General features: G+C 52.0%; 1 pseudogene; it reads left to right on the forward strand.

Annotated features, from left to right (window-relative positions):
* The first annotated feature begins 1,058 nt into the window (after positions 1-1,058).
* Positions 1,059-6,817, forward strand: LOC101045864 (uncharacterized; annotated as a pseudogene).
* Positions 6,818-7,943: the final 1,126 nt, after the last annotated feature.

Consider the following 7,943-nt stretch of genomic DNA (forward strand, 5'->3'; position numbering starts at 1 on the left):
TGATCTGCCACCATTTGTGTAAAGCACAGAGAAGATAAAGGTGAGTACTCACATTCCTGTGCCTTTGCGTCTGCATCAGGAAGTTGTAAGGATGCACAAGAAGCTAATCATAACTCACCACTGAGTACCACATATAAAGAGTTCCTAGAAATCAATAAGATTTTTTTTAAAAAAATTTAAGAAAGACTTTCTTACACAGAGGAGTATAGTGAAACCAGGCAGAGGAGGATGTGAATGGAAAGCAGACTATACTGAATGCTTTTCATATTTTTCATTTCTGAGCCATATGAGTTATCTCCTATACAATAAATTAAATTTAAAAATTGAATTTTAGAGAGTGAAATTATCTTTCTTAAAGCATGATTTCTTCAAGATACATCATAGGCTGTTTGTTCAGTTTTTGTTGCATCTGTTTTGTTTGTATAAATGTATGGGGTACGGGTGTAATTCTGGTACATGGATGTGTTACACAGTGCTGAAGTCTGAGCTGTTAGTATTCACCCAAACGGTGAGTATTGTAGCCATTAAGTAATTTCCCACTGTCCACCCACCTCCCATGCTCACATAGCATCTTTCTTATTTAAACAACACTTTTCTTTTATGTTTGGGGCCTCAAAAAATGAACACTACTATTTTCCAACTAGACAGACTCCCACTGGCTTCATAGACCAATTATTTTGGCTCTATAGACAACAATAAAAAAGCAAATGCTATGTAGTTTGTAGTTATTAATGGTTTAATTTAACAAGGACAGCCTTTTCAAACACTACAAAGCATATTTTCTACAATAAGATTTTCTATTTTTCTTTTGCATTTGTTTCCAGCTTACTAATTACAGATTCTGAAAAACCATTTCACAAGCCATTTATGTGGTACCCGTTTCTGGCCGTTTCCTGAAGCAACTTTCTTTCCTAATCATTCCCATAACAGGAAGGCCAGGTTCTGCATGTGGAGGGTAGTGAGGGAATTCTGGAATCGTCTAGGAGGCAAGCCCAGGGGCGTGGGTTTCAGAGAACACACAGAGGAAAGTGGAGGCTCGCGAGGTGTGGAATTACCTGATGGAATTAACCCTCTTCCCAGAAGCAAGATGGAGCGCACGGAGGGGCTGTGGAGCTTGCCGAAGGATTCTGCTGGATGGGAAAGTGTCTCCTCCACCTGCTGTCTGCTTCTGTCCTGTCTTAGCCCAGCGGAGCTGTTTTAACAGACATTTGCAGCCTGCCCAGTACTCTCCTGGAACCAGTAAGTCGCCAGTTAGGAAAAAGATCAGCACTGACTAAACACAGAGGACTTTGGAAACCCACGTTAATCCCCAGTGGAGGCGGAGGCTCAGAATGCTGAAGCCACAGCTGCGACATGGCCACACTGCACATGTCCCCAGGCATTGATTTCTGCACCCTCAGGGTGGCTCACAGGCTCCAGAGCTGGGGCTTGGGCCTTGCTGACCTCAGCCAGCTGTCTCCTGCCACCTCAGACCGGGGAGAATTCCTGATGTGCTTCCCTCCTGCGCCCACTCCACAGCGCTGTGGTCTTTGCAAGCCCCTCCTGGCAGGGCTATGGCAATTTGTGGAGTCGGACAAGTAGGGAGCGGACTTACAGTGAGACCACGTGGATGAAGCCTGCGGCCCGGCTTCCCAGCAGCACCCGCTCCTGCCACTGTGGCAATGTGGCTGCTTCTATTTCCTTGGCCTCTGTTGCCATCTTATCCTGGGTGGGGCCCCTTCGCCTTCTGCACCTGCCACTATCCATCCTCTTACTCCAGAGCCTACTTTTAGTCCTGCTTTTGGGAGGGAAGCAGCCCCTGGCTTGAGGAGCCTGCCTGGTCCTGGGGTGGCCGCCTGCCAGGGCCCCGGTGTCCCCCGTCCTGGGGCTCCTGCCCCACCTCTGAGCTCTCCCTCTCACCCCTGTCCCCTTAGCCTCTCCCAGCTGGGGCCTCACTGTCTGTCACCCCTGAATGGACCTGGCGCTGACAACCTCAGAACGGCAGGGCCCCGTAACTGTTCCACTCACCTGCTTCAACCAGCACCTGAGGACCAACCTTCACCTGCACTTGGGGCATTTAGTTGAACTGCAGTTTTGACAATAATGTAACTGTATGCAAATACTAGAGCAGATGACTGTGGTGTGGAAAGATGAACACTCTTGGGAAGTGTGTGATTTTTGTCTGAGAAGAAGTTTATTCAGCAAGCTGCTAATTCATGGTAACATAAAGAAAGTGGATATGAAAACTGCCCTTCCCCTACATCCCTAAGGAGACTGCCAAGAAGACCAGGACATGCTATTACATAAGTTCTGGAAGGGATGAAGGGAAGCGCGGGGAGCTAAGGGGTTTAATCTCAGATTCACTTCCGATGCACAGCCTGAGTGTCTGCAGAGAATCAGGACCCTTCGCGCATTCACTCTGAGTGGCGTGGCCCCAGCACGAATTTGGGAAGCCTTTGCAGAGGCAAAAGTCATGAAATTGGGTGGCAACACCTCAGGACCATCAAAAGGGAGGGTTGTCTTGGGAATGAAGGCTTGGTGTTAACAGATGTGGCTTGTTGGTTCGTGCTAAAGAACAACAAACTATTTATCCCCAGCTCCTGGAATTCAAGGTCCTGAGCTCTTCAATACTGGGCAATTTCATATTTGCTCATTTTGCACAAGCAGGAGGCAGGGAGAGTTGTGGGGTTTGTGCCAGGCAGAGCCGAGCACATCGAGGGCCCTGGGTAGAAAGGGTGTGGGGACAGCAAAGACGCCCAAGGTTGCTTGGCATGGGGTTGCCAGCCCAGTGGACACCAGATGGGAAGGAAAACCACACTCCCACCGTTTGCCTCTGCCTGTGGGGTGCTGCCCCCATGGTGCCTCTCAGGTGTCCGCAGCCTCACCCCCTCTTTCTTTTCACCCCGAGGTGGAGAATCACAGCCTCTGCATGTAGCCGTAAGCACCACAAGGCCAGCGGCCTCCCCATGGACTCAGTGGATGCCTGAACCCCAGCCTCATCCTGAACTCCCCTCCACGGACATGAGCCTTATTAGCTTTTCTCCCGTTTATAGGCAATGGAAGGCCAAACCCACTTAGAGAAAGAACAGGAAACTGGGGTGAGCCAACTGCCTCCTGCGTTGCGATGTGGAAAACCGAGATTTATTTGCAGAAGGAAAAGCCGACTCCGCTGTCCTGAGTGCCTCTGTCTCCCGCAGCGGGATCCCCTCAGTCACCCCAGCCTTTCTCTTCACTCCTTGAAAATCGGTTCCCCTAGCTTTGCCCAGGCCAGGCGGCGACGCTGCGGCAGGTAAATCCTTCCTCTTCACAGTAGACGCTCTGATATTCTCCCACGTTCCCCACTCCCGTCTTCGCAGATGAAAAGGAGCAGCTCGTGGTCTCCCACACACCGGTGCCTCCCGTGTGCAGCCCCCTCGAGGACATGGGCTGTGACACTTACCCTCCTCCAGATGCCTTCCTGCACCCACCTGCAGCCACTGTCCCAACCTCAGCACACCATTTTTCATCCTGAGCCACAGCACGTGTCTCCCGGGAATCTGTGGCTCTGGCCTTCACCTCTGATGATTCACTCCCCCGTCAGGCCCCGGGACCCCCGAGACAACTCAGCCTGAGCCCGCGGCCTTCCAGGCCTCCCCAGCTGTGTTTCTGGCCATTCCTTTCCCTGGAGCCCTCCGCCCTGGATGCCCAGGACACCACCTGGCCTCCCCTACATGCTGCTGGTTCAGTTCTTCCCAACCATCACCATTGGCTTGGTTTCTGCTTCTTCTGGTTTTGGGGGTCAGGCTGCTGAGTGCCATTCTTCTCCAGGGCTCTGTCCTCCTCTGTCCTTGGGTTGCAGCATCCAGGTCTGATCCGACAACTCCACATGCAGTGCGGCCCAGGCTGCGCACAGAGGAAGACAGCAGGGCAGCCGTCAGGCTCCCGAACCGAGCCAGGGCCCGGGCCCCCCACACCGGCCCAGAGTCCCGCTGCACCCACTGCCCTCCTGCACCCGGCACTGGGCGGCGTGGGCTGTGTCTGCAGCGTCCCTCCTCCCTTCTCAATCTGTTGTGAGCTCCATTAGGCCAGGGACCGGTCCCTAGAAGCTGTGGGACTCTTCAGCCTCCCTGGCAGAATATCTTGCACATAGTGGTGGCTCCATACCATACTTATTTTCTATATGTCCTTTTATTTTACAAATTTCATGCAGGCCAGAGAAATTGCAATTATCAATTACTCTAGAAAATAAAAGGACAAAAGCAAGAGCTGGAAATACAGAGCGAGCAGCACGGGAACACCCCTGTGAAGGCAGAGAGGTCCCAGGCTCCGCGAGGGACAGACAGAGCCCTGCTGGGCCAGTCAAGGCAACATCATCTCTCAAGCTGGGAGGGAGAGACTCCGCCCGTCTCAGAGGGTCTTTTAAAGTGGATTTAGCCCTGGTCCGGACTTGCCTGTTTTTCCGTGCGATGCTGTGGGGAGGGACAAGGGCCTAAACTACCCTCTCAGACTTAAATGAGACAAAGAGCACGGGCATGGGGGGGCAGTCAGATGGCCAGTCGCTGTGCCCACCACCCATAGCCGCAGGTGGGCCATGCCCCCTGCCTAGACCGCAGCCTCCTGGACCCCACAGATGGCAGCGGTGGCACAAACTCAGACCTGCAGCCAAGGCCTGACTCGCCACAGTGGCTCTGCCCTCCACCACCAGTGACGGGCCTGTCACTTTCACACTGATCCTTCATTTTCCTGTGAAATGGGGCTACTATTGCCTCTTTCTAAGCTTGCCATGAGGATTGATTTTTGAGATGACAGACATTGAGATAACCAGCCTGCCAAGTGTTACATCGATGTGACCATCCTGAGACTGAGAGGACACGTTCGTGCGGCACTAGAGGGTGGCTGCGATGGGAGAGGGAGGGTGGCTGGCCCCGGGTCTCTACCAGAGAGAAGCTGCAGCAAAGGACAGCCAGTGCTCCTGGTGTCTCCTTTTCCCCTTCAGGGCAATGAATTTTGGGTTTTCGGTGCCTGAGTTCTCTTCCTCCCAAATGGCATTAATAATACTGTCTGTCTTGCAGGTATTCACAGACATAATTAGTGATCGCAAAGTGCTTTGAAAATAAATGAGCTTACTTATAATGGTTGTGATATTTATAATAATAACCCTGTGCTGCTGGCTTCCCAAGGTACAACATTGGTATAGGGCTTAGTTTTTTGACTGGCTTTTTCAAACTTAAAATACTCTTATTTTAAAGTAATCAAATGACCTGTCAAACGAACTTCCTGCATTCATCCAAGGTCTTATTTAGAAAATCTTAAGATCTGATCCTAGATCTATTTTAAACAGTGCCAAATTAACTGACATTGATGCCGTCTTATCTGGGGTCCCCAGGAAATGTAGAGGGGACAATTAACCTTAGGAAGAGTTGGACTTGGGTCTGCCTGTAACACTCAGAGACAGCAAGGCAACAGAGTTATTTAGCTTTATTAAAATTATTGGCTGGGTGCCGTAGCTCATGCCTGTAATCCCAGCACTTTGTGAGGCCGAGGTGGGTGGATCACCTGAGGTCAGGAGTTCAAGACCATCCTAGCCAACATGGTGAAACACCATCTCTACTAAAAATAAAAAAATTAGCCGGGTGTGGTGGTGGGCACCTGCAATCCCAGCTACTTGGGAGGCTGACACAGGAGAATTTCTTGAACACAGCTGGCAGAGGTTATAGTGAACCAAGATTGTGCCACTGCACTCCAGCCTGGGCAACTATATATATATATATATATATATATATATATATATATATATTCCATCTCAAAAAAAAATTATTTAATGTGGCTATAAGCCAAAGCACAGCCACTCCCTGTCTAGCCAATGTGAAGAACTTCCTGTAAAAGTGGAGCAGCTGGAAAGCCTGGCTGCCTCCTCTGCACTGCAGCAGACAGGGGATGACACCAGGTGTGAATTCAGCCCACACCTCCTCAAGATGAGCTGTTGGAAGGCGGTTGCCCCAGCAAGTCCTGCAAGGGTGCTCTTTAAACATGAGTGTTTCTTTAAACAAAGAACCTTCCCGGCATTGCCTTGCGAGGTTTGATTAATGATGCTCCTGGCACCTCCTTCTTCACTCAGGGATCACTTCCCTGCAGCACATTCCCAGAGCCGGGCTTCCCTCCCAGAGATGTGAAGATTCCAGGCGACGTTTGTTCTTGTCTGTTGTCAACATGTATGAGGGTGGATACCCCACTGGTCAGGCAAGCCCTGCCGTTCCTCAGTTTCGACCCAATGGGTCACCTTCACCCCTCGGTGAAGCCTCGTCCCCATCTATTCACAAAGGAAAAAGGAAAGAACATGTTTTGCCTCGATGGATGGTCCCTAGGATCCGGGTTTAGCAGAGGCAGCCCCTCACTCAGGGCTACCCCGGCCGCTGCCTTGCCCGGGAGTGCCACCCCGTGCCCCACAGAGGAAGTGCAGGTGCCTGCACAGTACAGGCGAAAGCCACACGGTGAGACCCAAAGCCCCACAGGGGAACCCGCAGCACAGTTTCCAGAAATCCAGAGTCCACTCACAAGAGGAGCTTCTCCACCAAATCACTGAAAAATAAAATGAGAAGAGTCTCCACTGGTATCCCCTTTAGTCAGCCATACAGAAATTGCCACCTGGTCCCAAATCACTGAAAAATAAAATGAGAAATGAGTCTCCACCATATCTCCTTTAGTCAGCCATATGGAAAATGCAACCTGCTCAGCTTCATTCCTGCTGCCAGGGCTCCTCCAGGCAAGCACAGCCTTGAGAAGGGCCAAGGGCAGGCAGGAGCTGCCACACGGAGTCGCAGTTCAGAGGCCTTCTCAGCTGAACCTGAAGTTATTCTGAGCTCGGGCCCCAGAGTGAGGACTCAGGGTCACGCGTCCGATTCCCCGCCAGCTCCTTTACCTAAAGCTGTGTAAAGAATCCCAGGCTATGAGTGGGGACGGGGGAAAGATGTACAGGGGATGCTTTAGTTTTACTCCTGAGATATGAGACCATTCTCTGAACACACAATGCAGATAGCTGGACCTCTAGACAGAGGGAACCCAAATCATTTAATTCCTCCCAGCGTAAGGGAACGATCTGGTGAGAGCTGGTGTTTATCAACGCTACGTGTCCAGAATGGGGCTGAGTGCAGTGCCTCACTGTGTCCTAACATGCGTCTAATGAGGCAGAGAATGTCACCGTCACACTCCACAGACGAGGAAGCCAAGCCGTCAGCAGGTACACGTTTTGCCACGAAGCCAGTGACCTGTGGCACTGAGGTCGCACTCTGGCCGTCCACTGACAAGTCTGTGGCCTCCTTCTCTGGGATTTACCTGCCTCCTGATGGGCCCCATGTCCCTGTCCCCTGGCAGGCGCTGGCTCTTCTGGCGGTTGGCACCTTTTGGTTGCAAGCAGCAGAGCTTCCCTCGAGTGCTTGTTGAAAGCGCTCACATCCACAGGGCCTCAGGAAGGGAGCTGAGGCTGTGCACGGCGCTGCGGTTTCTCCTCACGCTTCGCATCGCTGGCCTGCCTGTCCCTCAATGTGTCCTACTGTCTCCGCAAGGCAGCCGGCCCAGTCCTGTCCTCCTCACCGTCCAGCCCCAGCTGAGCAGCCCCTCCGAGCCCCGTCTCCAGCTGCTGCCCAGGCTCTGCTGAGCAGGCGTCCACCGCCCGCTCAGCCACGGTGTCTAGAGGGCAGAGCGACCCGCTGGGACCTGCCCAGCACCGGGCCCCACCCACACGCCCACATGCCCTGCAGTGATGCTCGGGGAGTGCACAGCAGCACCTGTGTGCGTCCTGCGTCCTGCGTCCTGCTGGTCGCACACCGCAGGATTGTGTCGGTCGTGTGTCGATGCGATGCACTGGCTCAGGCGGTAAAAATCGTGGATGCTGCGTTTCTTTAAAACTGTCAAATTTGAGGAAACAATCTAACAAAAACCAATTGATGAACATTCTGTAAAGGTGACATAACTACCTAAAAAATGTC

The sequence above is a fragment of the Saimiri boliviensis genome, chromosome 4 (assembly GCF_048565385.1).
Source record: "Saimiri boliviensis isolate mSaiBol1 chromosome 4, mSaiBol1.pri, whole genome shotgun sequence".
Classification (NCBI taxonomy): Eukaryota; Metazoa; Chordata; class Mammalia; order Primates; family Cebidae; genus Saimiri; species Saimiri boliviensis.